Genomic DNA, 20,366 nt, shown 5'->3' on the forward strand with positions numbered 1-20,366 from the left:
TTCCCTCCCTCCCTCCCTCCCTCTTTCTTTCTCTCTCTCTTCCTCCCTCCAGCCCCTCTCTCTCTGTTGAGATTGTAACATGGCTAGCTTGTTAGTAAAAACACTCTGGCCAGTTCCCAGTGAGGGGAGGAGGGAAAGTCAGGTCCTGGCAAGGAGGCAAGGGCAGCAGCCGGGGTACTCCATACCCCAGCTACCAGGAGGGGCCCAGACCCAACTCAGGGTGGGGCAGGAAGGATCTGTGCCCCGTTTTGGGCTGCACAGGCTGGGTCCGAGGCGGGTGTGTTGCCCCAGCTATTTTTTTATGTACCTGCTGCTCTCTCGGGACAAACCCTCCATGAATAACAGGCCTTCCCCTGGGTTGCTGTTCTTTTCAAGGGAGTGGTGAGAGAGAAATCGATTCCAGCTTTCTCTGTGGGGGAGGTGGCAGTTCTCGCCCCACGCTTCTGAGGGCTTCACCAGGGGGCACTGCCAGCTTCCAGAACACACCCTTATCTTCCCAGGGATTGGATCTGCTTGCTGAATGGGGGCCAGGCATAAGCGTGGTGCAAAGATGCCAAGGCAGCCTACGAGGGTCCTGAAGGCCTCCGATACCTGACCCTGCAGGCTGGCATACAGGCGGGTGACACCCACAGCCTCTTTTGTTGTGGCTCCTAAAACAGGGCAAGGCAAGAGGGATGTACAGTGAGGAGAAAGGCCAGGGAGGCACGCCCACCGAGAAGAGGACTGTGGCATTTTCATTTCGGTGCCCAGAGTCCCCCCAGAGCCTGGCGCCAAGAGGCGTCGTCCACAGCTGCAGTGACAGAGGACAGTGACGCAGAAGGAACAGCAGCAGGGGCTCCCGGAGACCTTGCTCTGCCACAAGAAGGCATGTTACATCCACTTTGTCACAAACTCTCAAAGCCCCAGAAGGCAGATGGCATTAACCCCACTTTTCAGATGACAAAACTGAGGCCAGAAGGATTTAAAGCATCTGACCAGGGTCAGGCACCTGGTAAATGGCAAAGCAGGGGCCTGAGTCCCGCCTGCCTGGCCCCACGGCCCTTGCCCCTGTCTGCTTGGCACAATCTGTGGAAGCAGCAGGAAAACCTGAGCAGACCAACATTAACTTCAAGAGGAACCAGGCAAGAAGCAGTGTCTTGGCAGGGTGTGGTGGCTCACACCTGTAATCCCAGCACTTTGGGAGGCTGAAGTGGGCAGATCACTTGAGGTTAGGAGTTCGAGACCAGCCTGGCCAACATGGCAAAACCCAGTCTCTACTAAAAATACAAAACTTAGCTGGGCGTGGTGGCAGGTGCCTGTAATCTCAGCTACTCGGGAGGCTGAGGCAGGAGAATTGCTTGAACCCGGGAGGTGGAGATCGCAGTGAGCCAAGATCGCGCCACTGCCCTCCAGCCTGGGTGACAGAGTGAGACCCTGTCTGAAAAAAATAAAAAACAGGCCGGGCGCGGTGGCTCACGCCTGTAATCCCAGCACTTTGGGAGGCCGAGGCGGGCAGATCACGAGGTCAGGAGATTGAGACTATCCTGGCTAACACGGTGAAACCCCATATCTGCTAAAAATACACAAAATTAGCTGGGCGTGGTGGTAGCGCCTGTAGCCCNGCAGGAGAATTGCTTGAACCCGGGAGGTGGAGATCGCAGTGAGCCAAGATCGCGCCACTGCCCTCCAGCCTGGGTGACAGAGTGAGACCCTGTCTGAAAAAAATAAAAAACAGGCCGGGCGCGGTGGCTCACGCCTGTAATCCCAGCACTTTGGGAGGCCGAGGCGGGCAGATCACGAGGTCAGGAGATTGAGACTATCCTGGCTAACACGGTGAAACCCCATATCTGCTAAAAATACACAAAATTAGCTGGGCGTGGTGGTAGCGCCTGTAGCCCCAGCTACTCAGGAGGCTGAGGCAGGAGAATGGCGTGAACCCGGGAGGTGGAGCTTGCAGTGACCCGAGATCGCGCCACTGCACTCCAGCCTAGGCGACAGAATGGGACTCTGTCTCAAAATAAAATAAAATACAATAAAAAATAAAACACAAAAAACATAACAAAGAAGCAGTGTCTATTTTGCAGGCCAGGAGGTGGAGGCACTGGGCTGAGGCGGGGCTTTCTTTTCCAGTCAAGGAGACCCTGTTTCAGAGACAAGGAAGAAGCGGCCGCCTGGAGGTCAAGGCTGTGGACTGGCTGTTCTTGGATGGTGTACCAGTTTTCTGGGGAGGCCTTCACCCTCATCTCACTTTTCCAAGCCAATGAAAACCACTTTAAAATGCTTTCCGCAGTTCCGCCTGCACCGCCTTAGGAGACTTCTCCCTGGCCCTGGGCAGAGAGGGCAGAGGGTTCAGGACAGAGCAAGGATAGTCCTTGGCAAACAGGGTGGCCCCCTCCACTCTAGGTGACCTGTCCCTGCTGGTCTTGAGTTTCCTGCCCCTGGCCAGGACTGGCATGTGTCCGTCCTGACCACTCACACAGCTCTGGATGCAGAGAGGCCAGACTCCAAAGGGCAGTGAGTTGTGGGCTGTAGCCAGGTCAGCCCATGAAGTGCGCTGGGAAGGAAGTGACCACTGCTACTAGCGGTAGGAATGGCAGCGTTCATGGAGCTCCCGTTCTGGGTCAGGCCACAATAAAGTGCCAAGAGCTTTTTAAATTTTTATTTATTTGTTTATTTTTTGAGGCAGGGTCTGGCTCTGTTGCCGAGGCTGGAGTGCAATGGCATGATCTTAGCTCACTGTAGCCTCCACCTCCTGGGCTCAAGTGATCCTCCTACCTCAGCCTCTCCAGTAGCTGGGACTACAGGTGCCCGCCACCACACTTGGCTAATGTTTTCCACGTTTTGTGGAGACACGGTCTCACGATATTGTCCATGCTGTTCTCAAACTCCTGGATCCAAGTGATCCTCCTGCCTTGGCCTCCCAAAGTGCTGGGATTACAGGTAAGAGTCACCACATCCGGCCACCGAGAGCTTTATAAGCACTGTCTTATTTCATCTTCACGACTGAACAAGTACTATTATTAGGCCCATTTTACAGATGAACTCAAGTCTGGAGAAAAAAGGTCATTCTCAGGATTTCAACCTGGCTCTGGCTTAATCACTCCACTCAGAGGCGAAGGGCTTGGCCACTGACCTTTGGAATTAGGCCCTCCCTACCAAGTCCTTTCCTCTGATGAGGAGGAAGGCTCCATTGAGCAAGGACAGTTACTGGTATGTCCAGAGAGGCCACAGGGCTCATGGCTGGCGTGGTGGTGCACACCTGTGGTTCCAGCTACTCAAGAGGCTGAGGTGGGCAGATAGCCTAAGCCCAGGAGGTTGAAGCTGCAGTGGGCTGGGATAGCGCTGCTGCACTCCGGCCTGGACAACAGAACAAGACCATCTCTCTCTCTCTCTCTCTCTCTCTCTCTCTCTTTCCTTCTCTTTTTTCTTTTCTTTTCTTTTTTTTTTTGAGACAGAGTCTCGCTCTGTCGCCCAGGATGGAGTACAGTGGCACCATCTCGGTTCACTGCAACCTCCGCTACCCGGGTTCAAGAGATTCTCCTGCCTCGGCCTCCCGAGTATCTGGGACTACCGGCGCCCTCCACCACGTCTGCCTAATTTTTTTTTATTTTTTAGTAAAGACGGGGTTTCACTGTGTTAGCCAGGATGGTCTTGATCTCCTGACCTGGTGATCCGCCCGCCTTGGCCTCCTAAAGTGCTGGGATTACAGGCATGAGCCACCATGCCTGGCCTCTTTTCTTTTAATAGGTAGGGTAAGGGGAATTAGGAATGTCATATTTGGGGGAAGTTTGCAATTTTTTTTTTTTTTTTTGCAACAGAGCCTTGCTCTGTGGCCCAAGCTGGAGTGCAATGGCATGATCTCAGCTCACTGCAACCTCCGTCTCCTAGGTTCAAGCAATTCTCAAGCTTCAGCCTCCCAAGTAGCTGTGATGACAGGCGCGTGCCACCAGGCCCAGCTAATTTTTTGTATTTTTAGTAGAGACCAGGTTTCTCCATGTTGGTCGGGCTGGTCTCCAACTCCTGACCTCAGGCAATCCACCCACCTCAGCCTCCCAAAGTGCTGGGATTACAGGCGTGAGCCACCACACCCAGCTGGATTTTTGAGACAGGGTTTTGTTCAGTCACCCAGGCTGGGGTACAGTGGTGCAATCATGGTTCACTGCAGCCTTGACCTCCCAGGCTCAAGTGACTCTCCCGCCTCAGCCTCCCAAAGTGCTGGGATTATAGGCATGAGCCACCACACCTGGCCAAGTTTGTTTTGTTTTGAGACAATCTCTCGCTCTGTTGCCCAGGCTGGGGTGCAGTGGCACGATCTCAGCTCACTGCAACTTCCGCCTCCCAGGTTCAAGTGATTCTCGTCCCTCGGCCTCCCAAGTAGCTGGGATTACAGGCGCGCGCCACAACGCCTGGCTAATTTTTGCATTATTTTTTAGTAGAGACTGGGTTTGGCCATGTTGGCTGGTCTTGAACTCCTGGCCTCAAACAATCCTCCTGCCTCAGCCTTCCAAAGTCCGGAGATTATAGGCATGAGCCACTGTGCCCAACCTTTTCTTTTCTTTTTCTTTTTTTTTTTTTTTGAGATGGAGTCTCGCTCTGTCACCCAGGCTGGAGTGCACTGGCCAGATCTCAGCTCACTGCAAGCTCCGCCTCCCGGGTTCATGCCATTCTCCTGCCTCAGCCTCCCGAGTAGCTGGGACTACAGGCGCCCGCCACCTCGCCCGGCTAGTTTTTTTGTATTTTTAGTAGAGACGGGGTTTCACCGTGTTAGCCAGGATGGTCTCGATCTCCTGACCTTGTGATCCGCCCGTCTCGGCCTCCCAAAGTGCTGGGATTACAGGCTTGAGCCACCGCGCCCGGCCGCCTTTTCTTTTTTTTAATGCGTGCTCAGCTGGGTAGAGGTACAGGAAGAGGTTGGCGATGGGGTCCTGCAAAGATGAAGGGTGTGTTACCCGCCATGCTCTATGGAACACATTGGCTGACCATTTTCAGTGCCGGATGATGTTGGGCAAAGCACTGCAGCTCTCTGAGCTTCAATCTTCTAGCTATGAGGTCCCTTCTAGTGCCACAGTTGAAATCTACAAATATGTCAGAATTACACAAATCCCCTGGCCCAAATCAGAAGCAAGGGGTATGCCCCTCCTCATACTCCAGCCACGGTTTTCTGATGCCACAAGCCACCCGGATCCGAAAGAAAACGAACGCCTTTGCATACTTTCCTCTTCTGGATCACCCACAGTCAGCTTCACTGGAGACCTAGGCCATGTTCACAGCCCCAACACACACACACACACACACACACACACACACACACACTCTCTTCCTCTCCAAATAATTGGATGATAGTAATTCAAGTCCCGTCTGGCTGCTTGGGGTGGTGCCAATGGATGTCACCGACCTCTTGCTCTGGCCTCTACCCGGCCAGCTCCCTGTGAAGGCCTTGGCCTCTCATCCTGCTCCCCCGCCTCTGCTCAGAAACTCACAAAGTGGGTAGGCCAGGATGCCAGATGCTGGCTGTGGCATGGTCTCTAACAGTGGTCTTGCCAATCTGAGGGTGCTAGCAGATTCCATAATGGAGCATTGTGCAGTCATTAAAACTGAGGCTTGGCTGGGCACAGTGGCTCACGCCTGTAATCCCAGCACTTTGGGAGGCCAAGGCAGTCAGACCATGAGGTCAGGAGTCTGAAACCAGCCTGGCCAGCATGGTGAAATCCCATCTCTACTAAAAATACAAAAGAATTAGTTGGGCATGGTGGCACGCACCTGTAATCCCAGCTACTGGGGAGGCTGAGGCAGGAGAATCGCTTGACCCCGGGAGGTGGAGCTTGCAGTGAGCCGAGATCGCACCACCGTACTCCAGCCTGGGTGACAGAGTAAGACTCCGTCTCAAAACAAAACCAAAAAAACAAACAACACCAACAACAAAAAGCTGAGGCTTGGGCCAGGCTTGGTGGCTCGTGCCTGTAATCCCAGCACTTTGGGAGGCTGAGGTGGGAGGATCGTCTGAGGTCAGGAGTTTGAGACCAGCCTGGGCAAACTCCATTAAAACAAACAAACAAAGTTATCTGGGAATCGTGTGCACGCCTGTAGTCTCAGCTACTCGGGAGGCTGAGGTGGGAGGATTGCTTGAGCCCAGGACTACAGGCTGAAGCGAAACACAATCACACCACTGCACTCTAGCCCAGAGGACAGATTAAGACCTTGTCTAAAAAAAAAAAAGCTTAGAATTACAAACATAATAAAACATAAAATAAAAATTGGACACATTGAAAAAAAAGGAATTACCAACATAGAAAGGTGTTTGAGAAATACTGTTAATTAAACAAGACGGGTGCATCTGCATGAATGTAGGAAGGAAGCGTAGCCGGATTATGAAATGCACGAACGCCTGGGAGGGAGGAGTTTTCCCACACTTTGCTCTTTGGGCTGTGGGGCTGTAGTGATTTTCTTCTTTTTGCCAATCTGTAGGTTTCCAGTGTTTGCTCCCTGGGTATGCATTTGGGAAGTTCAAAAAAATTCTGTGGCTGTTGAGTCAACCAACCCTCCTCCTCCCTGGTTCTTGAGGCTTTGCAACAGTTGGGCTCCCACCTATCTGCCCTACCACTAACTGATCCGCCACCGCTCCGTGGCACGAACAATGACTGTGGCCTAAGCACTGGTTGCCGTATTGCTCTCCAGCCTTTCCAACCTTCCCGTCAAGCCCATCTTTCTCTCACAAAGCCTCCCAGGTGCACCTGGTGGGCAGGTACCTCTCCTCCAGCCGCCTTCCCCCTGGCTTGAGAGTGCCTTCCTTATACCTACACCATCCTTTCACTTATCCAGCATGTGGCTTCTCTCTCCCAGCAGGTTGTAAATTTCCTGGGCCTGCAGACTGAGCCTCAGCCCAGGGTTTACTCGCTCCCACCCTGCCTGGAGCACAGTGAGAGTTCATTCAGGAAATGACTGCAGGACCCAGGGGTTCTAGTCTGGCTGGAACCGATGGTGCAGATGGGGAGAAAAGGGTGATGTACCAATGAGACAGTGACTGAAAAAGACAAGGCTGTACACAGAACCAAGTTCTATGTTGTATGCTGTGGAGTAAAAGGGCAGGGTTCGTCAGGCGCAGTGGCTCACGCCTGTAATCCCAGCACTTTGGGAGGCAGGTGGATCACCTGAGGTCAGGAGTTCAAGACCAGCCTGGTCCACACGGGGAAATCCTGTCTCTACTAAAAGTGCAAACGTTGGCCGAGTGTGGTAGCTCACGCCTGTGATCCCAACATTTTGGGAGCCTGAGGTGGGCGGATCACGAGGTCAAGAGTTTGAGACCATCCTGGCCAACATGGTGAATCTTATCTCTACTAAAAATATAAAAATTAGTTGGGCATGGTGGCATGTGCCTGTAATCTCAGCTACTGGAGAGGCTGAGTGAGGCAGGAGAATTGCTTGAACCCAGGAGGCAGAGGTTGCAGTGAGCCGAGATCACACCACTGCACTCCAGCCTGGGCGACAGAGCAAGACTCCATCTCGGAAAAAAAAAAAAATTAGCCAGGTATGGTGGTGCGCACCTACATTCCCAGCTACTCAGCAGGCTGAGGCAGGAGAACCGCTTGAATCTGGGAAGCGGAGGTTGCAGTGACCCGAGATCACACCACTGCACTCCAGCCTGGGCGACAGAGCAAGACTCCGTCTCAAAAAACAAAAAAAGGGGCCGGGCGCGGTGGCTCAAGCCTGTAATCCCAGCACTGTGGGAGGCTGAGACAGGCGGATCACGAGGTCAGGAGATCGAGACCATCCTGGCTAACACGGTGAAACCCCGTCTCTACTAAAAAATACAAAAAACTAGCCGGGCGAGGTGGCGGGCGCCTGTAGTCCCAGCTACTGGGGAGGCTGAGGCAGGAGAATGGCGGGAACCCGGGAGGCGGAGCTTGCAGTGAGCTGAGATCCGGGCCAGTGCACTCCAGCCTGGGTGACAGAGCGAGACTCCGTCTCAAAAAAAAAAAAGGAAAAGGCAGGATTCACGAGAATCAATCTCTGACCTTTTACTCAAACTGCAGCCTGGGCCACATAAACATCCGAGAAAGAGAAGCATCTGCCCCTGATGTAACGGGGGATCCCCAGCTCAGCTACTCCTCCTCCTGCCCGCCGCCATAGCTGTTGCTTTGGTCCCTGAACCCCCGGCCAAGTGGCTGATGGACTTGGGACTGACCGCAAGTTCTGGTTCTGATACTCTCCAAAGGAATCTCGAACCACTCCACAGGCCGCAACACAGAATGCCGGCCCTGCCCACAGCCCCAGCCACGGAGACAGCCAGGTACTGTAGCAAGAACACCCTGACGCAGGGCCTTTGCACCTGCTGTTGTTCCTTCTGCCAGGAGAGCCCTCCGCAGGGAGAAGCAGCTCTAATGCCTGCAGTGCCCTCCCTCACTCCCTCACTCTGCATAGGCCTCTGTTTGAATGTCCATCTATCAGAAAGACTTCCTGCCAATCTCCCTAAAATAACTGCTCTCTGGTCACCCTCTGTTCTACAACTATCAATTTTCTTCAAAGCACTTACCCCACCTGATAGAATATAGTTGTTTAGCTGGGCACGGTGGCTCACACCTATAATCCCAGCACTTTGGGAGGCCGATGTGGGTGGATCACTAGAGGTCAGGAGTTCGAGACCAGCTGGGCCTACATGGTGATACCCCATCTCTCCAAAAAATCAACAACAACAAAAAAAACTAGCCAGGCACGATGGCAGGCATCTGTAATCCCAGCTACTCGGGAGGCTGAGGCATGAGAATCGCTTGAACCCAGGAGGCGGAGGTTTCAGTGAGCCAAGATCTTGCCACTGCACTCCAGCCTGGGCAACAGAGCAAGACTCCGTCTCTCTCTCTCTCTCTCTCTCTCTCTATAATTGTTTATTGTCTATTTCTCCACCCCAACTAGAATGTCAGCTCCATAAAAACAGGAAACTTGGAATTTATTTATTTATTTATTTATTTTGAGGCGGAGTCTCGCTCTGTCGCCCAGGCTGGAGTGAGTGGCGCAATCTCAGCTCACTGCAAGCTCCACCTCCCGGGTTCAAGCCATTCTCCTGCCTCAGCCTCCCGAGTAGCTGGGACTACAGGCGCCCGCCACCACACCTGGCTAATTTTTTTGTATTTTTAGTAGAGATGGGGTTTCACCGTGTTAGCCAGGATGGTCTCGATCTCCTGACCTCGTGATCTGCCCGCCTCGGCCTCCCAAAGTGCTGGGATTACAGGCTTGAGCCACCGCGCCCGGCCTATTCGTTTATTTATTTATTTAGAGATGGGGTCTTGCTCTGCTACCCAGGCTGGAGTGCAATGGTGTGATCACAGTTCACTGCAGCCTCCATCTCCTGGACTCAAGCAATGCTCTCCCCTCAGTCTCCCAAACAGCTGGGACCACAGGCACACACAACCATGCCTGGCTAATTAAAAAAAAAAAAAAAAAGAAAACTTTGTGGAGATGAGGTCTCACTATATTTCCCAGGCCGGTCTTGAAATCACGGGTTCGAGTGATCCTCCCACCTCGGCCTCCCTAAGTGTTTGGATCACAGGTGTGAGCCACCATGCTCGGTGCCTTGGACTGTATTCATCGCTTCATCCTCAGTGCCAGCAGAAGGCAGGCAGTCAATTGTTGTTAAATAACGTTTGTCACATGGAGAGAGCCTTCTATATCCCTCCTGGCTGAGAAGATAAAAGGTGTCCGCTCATCCATGGATAGAGAACTGGTCAGTGATCAGGCCGGGCGCAGCGGCTCACACCTGTAATCCCAGCACTTTGGGAGGCCGAGGCAGGTGGATCACAAGGTCAAGAGTTCATGACCAGCCTGGCTAAGATGGTGAAACCCCGTCTCTACCAAAAACACAAAAATTAGCCGGGCATGGCGGCAGGTGCCTCTAATTCCAGCTACTCGGGAGGCGGAGGCAGAAGAATCACTTGAACCCAGGCAGCAGAGGTTGCAGTGAGCCGAGATCGCGCCACTGCACTCCAGCCTGGGTGACAGAGCGTGACTCCGTCTCAAAAAAAAAAAAAAAAAAAAAAAAAAGAGAGAATTGGTTGGTGATCATGGTCTGTAACACGGTCCAACAGGAGTCATGACATGGCTGGCTCCACTGGGCTTTTCCTTCTGGGAAATAAAGCTGGGAAAGCCAGGGATCCGAGGCACTGAGCTGTGGGAGGGGAAGGGGAAAGGTGGTGTTGGAGAGCAAGGGGTGGGTGGGTCCTTGGCTTTGGATGTGGGGCAAGAGGAGGAGCTGGTGGGGTGCAGGGAAAGGCCAGAGCAGAGAGGCCAGGAGAGGGACATGGAGGGCTGTATATCCTGGAGCTACTCCTTAGCCTGGAGGCTTTGGGAGTCCAGGTCACTCATCTCCTTGTAATAATCCCCCATTTCCAATGGGCTCCCATGAATCTCTGCAATCAGAATTGGCCTTGAAAGCAGAAATACCAGTCCATCAGGGGCAGTGGGCCAATTACGGTAAGATGATCACCATCACAATCTCAAGGCAGCTTGGGGCTAACTGCCGCCCCGCGAGTCACGCGAGTCACGTGTGAGTGGTAAAATGTCCCCTTTGGCTGGTGCATTCTCTTGAGCATGGCCCAAGAAGTTGCCAGGCCTCTTTCCCTCATCCCTTGCTGGCTAGGGGAGATTCTTTTTACAACTGCAGGCCTGAGCAACACCCCTGGAGCCCTCCCCTGGATGAGAGGAAGCAGTTCAAAGTAACAAGTCAATTTCACAGATGGGTGCGAAGACAAAAGAGGCAGAGCCTTCTCACCCTAGGCACCACCTGAGCTCAGCTTCCTCTGGCCATTTTATCTCGTCGTGTTTGGTCCGGCCGCATTTAAACATTTCAGATCGCTGAAGCCCAGAGAGCGTCCACGAGAGGTTTCCATTTGCCACAGAATCGATAGTGCAAATTTTGTTCCAAACAAATCTGCCAAGTACAACCCTAAACTTTTCCAAACGAGAGGTTATTTCTTTTCCCAACACAGCGCCTGCTCTGCTGGGCATCCTCTGTGGTCCAGAAGACCAGTCTTTCCATGCCTTCTGGCTTCCCGGGGCCACGAGGAACACAGCTGGGCTGCGGTGAGGCAGCAGCAGCCCTAGGGCCCTGCCCCAGCTACTTAGCCCCCGCCGGAGCCTCAGCGTCCTCATCTGTAACATGGGGCTAATGAGACCTGCGTTTTCTGCTTTTAATGAGGCGTTGCACAGCGAAAATTGCGTGGTAAGACTCTTTTCTACATCCTCCTCACTAAAAATTCCCCATTTCCTCCTGGTTCCTGGTACTGTTTCTATTTTTTCTTTCTCTTTTTCTCCCTCTCTCTCTCTTTTTTTAAAGCCCTAAATTATGATTTAATTTTTCTTATGGTTACAGAATAATTTAAATATTAGGTTTTGCTACTAAGTTTCTTGTGGTCCAAACTATGTGTACAATCATTCAATCAACATTTATTATCCAATCAACTCATGTTTAGTGATCCAACACTTTTTAACCTAATGTCGCTATGTGCTATGTTCTTTTGTTTTGTTTTGTTTTCGAGATGGAGTCTCGCTCTGTCACTGAGGCTGGAGTGAAGTGGTGCGATCTCGGCTCACTGCAACCTCTACCTCCTGGGCGACAGAGCAAGACTCCATCTTAAAGGAAAAAAAAAAAAAAAAAAAAAAAAAAAAAAAACAAAAAAACAAAGAACATCATTCAGTTGAATCCAAAGAAGTTTGGTAGACCTGGAGCTCAGAGTTCAAAGCAGTGGGGAGAAAGAAGGTCAGAGCTGTGGTGGGGCCAGGAGGAAGGATGTGGCAGGCCATCCCCCTGATGAAAAAGGGAATCGCTGAGGGGTTCTAAGACGAGAGAGACAAGAGCACAGGGCACTGTGGAATCCGGCCACTATGTAAGACCTGGTTTCAGCAAAGGCAAGATAGGAGGCTGCTGGGAGGGTCAGGAGACGATGGTGGCCTGGGCTTGGGTGGAGGCAGAGCAGGCAGTGGTGGAGGAGGTGGGAAGGGTGCCATGGGAGAAGGGCAAGGCTTTGCGAGGGACGGAGGGTGCGGGGAGGTCAGGGGTCAGCTCTTGAGCTGGCGGTGGCTGGAGAGCAATGGTGCCAGATGCCATGATGGGGAAAATGAGGAAGAGGCAATTTCAGACACGCTGGGTTTGAGAGGCCTGTGAGAGCACCAGTGAGGACACTGGTGGGCAGGTGGCTCTGGACATCAGAGGCTGGAGATGGGATATCAGGGGAGTCAGCCAATGGCCGGCCACTGCAGCCACGGCCGTGCTGAACGCCCCAGGAGCCAAGCATGGCGCTGCCCAGGGAGGTGCCACATTTGAGAAGTGGCAAGAGGAGGGAAGCTGGCCAAGACGGCTGAGGGGGCAGCCGTGGAACCACGGAGGCTGCCATCAGGGAAGCCAGGGAAACAGGACAGCCAACAGGGCCGATGCCCCGGAAGGTCAAGGAGATGAGGAAAAGGTCTGTCGGGTTTAGCGTCAAGCCAGAGCAGTGACTGTGGATGCTGGGGAAAAAGCAGGGTTTGGCTTGAGGGGTGAGAGGTGAGAATAAGGAGACTCCAAGTGTGGAGTCAACCCCTTCCTCCATCCGGGCGGAGAGAGCCGAGTGGCCGCAGGGGGCTGAAAGGAGGGGATGAAACATCCCACCAGCTGCAGGTGACAGAACTCAAACCCCTTGCCCTGTGGACAGCGGACAGTCCTCCTCGTTAACACACAACGCTCAGCACACCCAGTGGTTTCCTATGTCCTGCAAGGAGGGATCACAGGGGATTCCAGAGCCTCTAAGCTGGAGGGGCGGCCTGGGTGGCACTGAGGCCAAAGGAGGAAGCCCTTCCCCCTGGCTCTGGCTCTGATCATGGCCCCCCTGCCCTGGGCTCTGAAATTAGGTACCATTTGAAAAAACTCCTGCTGTTGAAAAACATTTGAAGGCCGGGCGTGGTGGCTCACATCTGTAATCCTAGCGCTTTGGGAGGCTGAGTTGGGAGGATCACCTGAGGTCAGGAGTTTGAGAACAGCCTGGCCAACATGGTGAAACCCTGTCTCTACTAAAAATACAAAAATTAGCCGGTTGTGGTGGCGCGTGCCTGTAATCCCAGCTACTTAGTAGGCTGAGGCAGGAGAATCACTTGAACCTGGGAGGCGGAAGTTGCAGTGAGCCAAGATCGCGCCACTGCACTCCAGCCTGGGTGACACAGCGAGACTCTGTCTCAAAAACAAAAACAAAAAACAAAAAAACCTTTGAAAGACCATCGATCTAGTCATATTACAGATGGGTAAACTGAGGCCCAGAGACGAGGAGACATGTCTGGGGTTCTACTGAGTCTGCCCCAGAGATGACCGGATGCAGCCCCAGGGTGCCAGCTTCAGCGATCTTTCCACAGCCCCACAGTTCCTGGAAAGGAACGGGCCGTGGCAAGGCCAAAGCCAGGGTTGCCACAGGGCTGTGGTGAGAGGCGGAGTCTGGCAGCGTGTGATGAGAGACAGAGAGACGCAGCGTGTGGCATGCGGCACATGCCAGCGACAGGCGGCAGCAGGCGGGCAGGCGGGCGGCCGGGCTGCGGCGCCAGAGCAGAGCCGCTGTGCCCAGCATCCGGCCTGCCCAGGTGCCCCACACTGGCCATCGAGTGACCTCCCTGGGCCCTGCCTCCCCTGAGGTTGGCCGGCTGCAGACCCCAGGCCCACCTCCACATGTGCCCCTTCCTTCTCCCAGCTTGCTCAGACAAGCCCATGAATAGAACATTAAAGGCAAAACCTTCTGAAAGAAACAGCAGCTCCCTGGTAGCAGTCGTCCCACTAAATGTCAAATGCAGAGCAAGGCTTCTTGCCTTGTGTGCGTCTCACTAATGGAGGCATCTTAGCCTCCAGATCCCCATCATCCCATTGCCCTATAAATAAATCATGGTCAGAAGAATGCCAATTTTCCCCCTAAGGCCTCATGAATCTCTCAACATAAGCATATGTAGAGGCCCTCTTCACCATGTGCTGGCTCTGGTGCCCGGAAAGAGATAGCAAACCCTGTGAGGATGATTTTAGAGGCAGAAGCAAACTTTCCTACCACCTCAGTGGGCTGAAAGTTTGGAGCCCAGCTTCTGTCCTGACTTGGGAGAGACTCTTGCTCAATTTCCCACAGACCGACCCTGGCCGATGTGGTTGTCACCATGATGCCACCACCCTCTGGAATCAACTCAGTAAGCTGCCAAAGGCCCATCGCTGGGGGCTGCAGTGGTCTGTCCCCTGGCAGACAAGTCATGAGTCGTGCCCACCCACCCCCTGTGAGGGCGAGCCACACACCCACTCAGCAAGTATTGTTCCTGACATGTAGCACACACAGCGCTGGCCTGCCCACTCCTGGGAGCCCCTGCCCCCACTGAGTGGCTCACCAGTGTGCCATGGCGCCAAACCCCGCTAGTAGACTGACGGTGTGGGTGCCAACAGAGGCTCTGGTGCACTTGGGGGGTACCGCTCTGCAACAGTGACCTCTGGCACACACACTCCAGGGAAGCTGTTGTGTGCTTTCCCAGGTGTGTTTCTGTACACACACACACACGTGCTATGGTGCCAACTCTTTATTGCTGTGCCAGCACAGAGGCCTCCAGAGTGACTCTCCTGAATCAGATAGCAGGGGATGTTTGCAGTTTCGTTTCCACGCTTCACTGACTGGTTAGACAGTGATCACAGGTTCGGAAGCACATGCCTCACCACGGCAGAGGAGGCCTCCACTCGGAGGCGGGATTCCACGCTCCTGCACCCTGAGATCGGCGACACTCCCGGCCTTGTTTCATCTTCTTTCTTTTCCTAAAGAATCACAGGGAGAATTGACCTCTCTGGGACTCAACTGTGGCTGGAAGGGGACAGGAGAAGCCCTCCCTGGAGGACAGCTGAGCCCTGCAGCTGCCATCCTGCCTGGCAGGCTAGGGCTGGGCTGTGGGAAGGCCCCCAGGAGGTAGGGAGCACTACAAGGCTAGAGGGGCAGGTGGAGGTGGAGGAACCGGTGTGTTCCAGGGCTGTGCTAGCAAGTCCATCAGGTCACCCTGGAAGGGAAGCCAGGGAGAGCAAACCATGGGCAGGGCTGAGAGCCCAAGCAGAGCCCAGCCCCCAAATAAACCATGGCCCTGGGCCTTTCTCAGAGGATGAATGCAGGCAGGAGGGTTCCTGGCCCACTGTCCCATCTCTGTCCCCAAGGAAGAAACCAGGGCAGGAGACAGAGGTGAGGACTGTGTCTTCCAGACACCAGGGGAGAGGGAGTAGGAGAGGGCATATGAGACAGCAGCTCAAGCCCCAGGGGTCCCAGATCCCTGCCAGAGAAGTTCCTGAGGAACCGCAGAGGGGAGTGCATGGGAACCACCAGCAAGCTCTGTGAGAAGCCAGAAATGAATCAGCAGCACCCAGCGCCCCGCAAAACAAATGTCAGAGAAATCAAGACAGATGGGCACGTGAGACAGTGGAGCACAGAGGTCCAGAGAGCAAGGGGGAGGGTGGGCTTGACAGACAGAGCGGGGGCTGCATCCTGACTCAGCAGTGTGCCGGCTGGGTGGCCCAGGGAAAGGGACTCCAACTAGCTATGCCTCAGTTTCCTCATCTGGAATAAGCACAGACGGATCCTGCAGGGTGGTGGTGGAGGTGGCATGAGATAAGGCATGGAGCACCCTCAGTGAGGCTCAGTAAACACAAGTGGCTATTGGCAGCACGTGGACAGGGACGGGCAGGTGGGGAAGAGCAGGTTATTGCCTGCTGCCTGTTACCAGCTAGCATCCATATCTCCTCGCAGCAGGCTTGGCTGGGCATACTCTGTGAAGCCCGAGGTGGCTGTGACTCATTCTAGTGATGGACACCAAGTTAGTGGGCTCCTTTCTCCAGTTCCTTGACATCCCTGGAGGCCCCTGCTCCTGCAGCCCTAGCCTTGGAGCTGACGGTTCCCTCAGTCTTCTCCAGGTCTTGGGGGGACCCTAGCGCCGGGGTCCCTTCCTGACTCCTCTCTCTGTCTCACTTCTGCCCAGGGAGGTCCAGCCACTGCACCCCGAGGAAAGGGCTGCTTCCGGCACTCTGCGTGGAGGTCCTGGCTTCTGCCGTCCCTGGAGGCTCCGCTCCCGTTTCGCCAGCTATTTTGCTGCCTCGGCCATCTGTTCCCTCCCTGTCATCTCCTCTCTGCTTTAACCTTAACCACTACTTCACTGCAGATGGTACCAGGCAGTTCCGCTCTCGACATCCTTCACGACGCCTGCCCCTCCTTCGCATCTCCAGCAAGTGAACCGCTCTGTCCTTTTTCAAGCCTCACCCCAAAGACACGGCCAGAGCTTGGAGCTGGACTCACCCCACACAACTCCCCCTCCTCGATGCCATCTGCTTTCAACTCCACCACTGGCCAGGGGCAAACACCTACCCCTTCCCCTGCCTTTTCCTCTCGAGACTTCTTCTTCTCAAACTCGGCCAGGAACCTCTCCTGGCGTGGAGTGTGTGTCTGCTCGGGGTGTCTACCTGGTCTCCATCAACAGAGCCATGTAACCGCCCAGAGGGCTCTGGGGGCAAGCTGAGGCAGAGGCCAGAAACTCTGAAGCTCATTCCTACTGTGGAGGAACCAGGGCTCGTGCTGGGAGTGTGGGTCATGAACAGTTTCCCTGTCGAAAATGGACCTGAACACTCTGCAGTAAGGAATTGTTTCCGTGCTGGCATGGTGGGAACTGAACCAAAACACTTTTTCTATGTTGTCTGAGCTCACAGGAACATTGCTCTGCTGTCCTTGCTGTTATTCTGGCTACTGGTGAGAAAATGCATGCATGGGCTTTACTTAGCAACTCGCTCTGCCTCTCCTCTCTGTCAGGGTGCTCCCCTAAAATCTCTCCTCTTGGCTTCTTTTTTTCTGGCATAAGGACCCAGAGCTCTGAGGAGAGCAGCAGCCCAGAAGCTCCTAAGGAAAGAAGCTGTTTTGGTGAGATTGGTTCCACCAGGCTACCTGCCTTGATTGGGACAGAAATGGGCTGGGAAGACCGAAATCTGACTTCTGCACCTGGATTTGGGCTAAAAAGTCTCACAGCTTGATAAGGACTCTTGTATCTCCCCTCTATACTTCCTCTGCAGCAGAAAAAGAGTATCTTGGCCGTCCATGGAACACTCTTCTCTCCCTCTCGCCACTGAGGCTAAGGGCAGCGATATTACTAATAGCTCCAAGTCTTGGTTGCCCCCAGAGAGAGGGAGAGATGTAGCCTGCCCACATCTGGCCACATGAAGGCTCTCCAAACACCTAGGGGAGCTCTGGATTCAAGTCAAGCAACCATCTGACGCCACCACGGTCCCTCCTTCCCTTTGCCTTCCCTTCTTTCCACAAAAGAGAAGCCCAAATCTGCCACCAGCCCAGCCCATCCGCCCATGGAAACCAACGGAACCAAATGCATCTTGCTGGGTTGCAGGCCTTAATCTAGCTCTTGCTGAATTATTCAGGGATGGCATTAACTTATAAATGAGTGTTTTGACTGATTTTGTGGTTGATGTACAGATAAATTCTAATGAAAGACAGTAACAAGATTTTAAATTATTAATTAGACTGCCACTTAACAAAGCCTATTTGGCACTCTGTTTTCTTGCTTAACAAGACAAAAACTTTAAGGAAAGGTCCTGTATTAGCCCAGAGGCTCTTGATTTGCATTCTGTTTTTATAGCTCTACACATGAAAACCACGGGTCCTGACCTTAAGTAGGCCACTTCTGGCAAAGCAAAACCCCCCAGCAGGCCTCCCTTCCTTCCTGGATGTTGCCGGGTGGCTTGGGGCCTCGCTTGCCCTCCTGCCTCTCACCTCTTAACCAGAGGCTTGCTTTTAATATCCTTGGTTTTGCCGGCTAGGCCATGAGATGGAGAAGCAGGGAGGGCAGCTGCTGAAGCCTTCAGCTACCAGGACTGTCAGCAGCTTGCTCCCTCCCACTGGGGCTGTTCTAGTTCACAGAGGTGGGGCTGTGGCCAGTAGTCCTTTCATTAAGAGACGCAAGGCAGTCCCCCCAGTCCTCCCAAAATGTCGTGCCAGGGGACAGCTTTACTAGGACAACCAGGAATCAGAAAGATGATCCTCATGGCCCAAGGTCTGTTCCTGCCTTCCTCCTCCTCTCGGGCTTCATACCACTGGACTCCTCACTGCACAGGGCACCCCATTATCAAGACCATGAGCCCTGCCCTTTGCAGAAAGATAAGGGTTTTCTTCTCTTCCCTCCCCCCCACAGGATCTAGGGAAGGCTACTCTTTCTTCATCTTTCAAACCCTTTTCAGAATCATAATTAAATTATTACACTCCCTCAGGTCCAGGACCCCACATAGGGCTCTGCATATTATAGGCAAGAAAATAGCAAGATCTGTCTAAACACTTCCTATATCTTTCTTTCTTTTTTTTTTTTTTTTTTTTTTGTAGATGGAGTCTCGCATCTTTTCCCGGGCTGGAGTGCAGTGGCGCAATCTCAGCTCACTGCAACCTCCGCCTCCTGGGTTCAAGCAATTCTTCTGCCTCAGCTTCCCAAGAAGCTGGAATGACAGGCATGTGCCAGCACGAATGGCTAATTTTTGTATTTTTAGTAGAGATGCGGTTTCACCATGTTGGTCAGGCTGGTCTTGAACTCCTGACCTGAAGTGATCCTCCCAACTCGGCCTCCCAAAGTGCTGGGATTACAGGCATGAGCCACCGTGCCCAGTCTGTGTTTTTTTTTGTTTTTTTTTTTTTTTTTTTTTTTAATAGCGTCTGGCTTTGTCCCGCAGGCTGGAGGGCAGTAGCACAATCTTGGCCCACTGCAGCCCCTACCTGTCAGACTCAAGTGATCCTCCCACCTCAGCCTCCCAAGTAGCTGGGACTACCAGCATATGCCACTGCACCTGGATAATTTTTTAAAATTTTGGCCAGGTGCGGTGACTCACACCTGTAATCCCAGCACTTCGGGAGGCAGAAGTGGGCGGATCACTTGAGACCAGGAGTTTAAGACCAGCCTGGCCAACATGGCAAAACCCCATCTCTACTAAAAATACAAAAAAATGAGTCAAGCATGGTGGCGTGCACCTGTAGTCCTAGCTACTTGGGAGTCTGAGGCAGGAGAATTGCTTGAATCTGGGAGGCAGAGGTTGCAGTTAGCTGAGACTGCACCACTGCACTCCAGCCTGGGCAACAGAGTGAAACTCCACCTCTACAAGGAGGCCACCGCACCTGGCCTCCTATATCATTTTTGTTTGGAGACTTTGGGAACAATTCTAGAAGCAGACACTTGAATGGCCACCTCCCTGGGCATTAGCCTCAGGCATGCTTTTGGCTTTGGGCACCTACCTAGAATCCATACAGAGAATCTGAGTGTCCTATACAGGTGTGCAGAAGAAGCAAATCCAAAGGATCAGGATCTGGGGCCAACAGAGAAAACTGCCCGCCCAGGAAAGAACCAACACAAGTCATCTGTCCACACAATGTCCTAGGGGCGGTCTCCAGGTCCCCAGGGCTTCTCTTCTCTACTTCCTTTAGGCCAATTCAGGTGGAAACCTATCGGTAGAACCTCTTCAGCCAACCAGGCTGTGCGGGAAGGAAAAAACAGCCCAAGTAGCAAACACACGTGACTACTAAGCCTCCAGTGGCCACCTCTTGTGCAGGGTCAGGAGGCTCCCCGCCCGGGGAGCCGCCTCCACAATGCAATGGGCTCATCCATAGCTGGGCCTCTGGCTAGCCAGGATGGGAGAGAAAGGCTCTTGGAGGCTGCTGGAGCCTCCCTGGGCACCTAAACCATATAAATAAAGTGCGTGGGCTGCTTGGTGGCTCATTTTTAACTATAAACTACCAAAAGACAAAAGACCAAAAGGGAAATGAGATGTCAGTGCCTCTCCATTATCCCTATCACAGACCCGCAGCCCAGACATGGCGGTCTCTTAGAGGTGCCCAGGAAGCCTTCCCGACTGGGGCAAGTTTGCATGCTCCAGGCCCAAGTTTCTCAGACCTGGGCTCGTGCTCAGCTCTGTAAAAAGCACCTTTTCTGGGCAAAGACACTTTGGCCAGCACTGCTCGGTTGCTGAAAGGATTTTTTTGTCCCTTTCTGCAGGGAAAAGGAGCATCTGGGGTGTGACTGCGAAGCGGTTTCTCCAACTAGCCCCAGAGACTCTTCCACACCACAGCGAAGGCAGCCAGCGTTTCCCCTCCCTGCACTGCACCGACCCACGTGGAGGGCACAAGTCACACACAAGTTTGTGACTCTTCCAAGACGACGGGGCAACTCAGCTTCCTCGGTCAGCCCAAGCTGCGACCACCAAACGGCCTTTACCATCCCACCAAAGGCGTGGTTCCTCCACCCACCTGTCTGACCTGCTTCTATCTGGGTCTCCGCCATCACCTCCACATCTGCTTCTCTCCGCCCATCTTAGGGCTTCGCTTCCCCCCCTCTCCCCCCCCTCCACCCCC

The 20,366-nt window shown here is 53.5% G+C and overlaps 1 protein-coding gene and 2 long non-coding RNA genes across 3 annotated transcripts in view; 1 reads left to right on the plus strand and 2 right to left on the minus strand.

The window, feature by feature from the left end:
• RTN4RL1 (reticulon 4 receptor like 1) overlaps positions 1-20,366 on the minus strand; it is a 91,694-nt gene that overhangs the window by 69,230 nt on the left and 2,098 nt on the right.
• Positions 14,517-17,476, plus strand: LOC108526250 (uncharacterized). The gene is made up of 2 exons (XR_001884474.1): positions 14,517-14,909; positions 15,964-17,476. It is a non-coding gene; the product is annotated as an uncharacterized LOC108526250 (long non-coding RNA).
• LOC108526246 (uncharacterized) lies at positions 14,518-20,350 on the minus strand. Its single transcript, XR_001884472.1, has 2 exons — positions 20,262-20,350; positions 14,518-14,761 (listed from the first exon to the last, which is right to left on the minus strand). It is a non-coding gene; the product is annotated as an uncharacterized LOC108526246 (long non-coding RNA).

Source organism: Rhinopithecus bieti, unplaced genomic scaffold, assembly GCF_001698545.2.
Source record: "Rhinopithecus bieti isolate Rb0 unplaced genomic scaffold, ASM169854v2 scaffold_22, whole genome shotgun sequence".
NCBI lineage: Eukaryota > Metazoa > Chordata > Mammalia > Primates > Cercopithecidae > Rhinopithecus > Rhinopithecus bieti.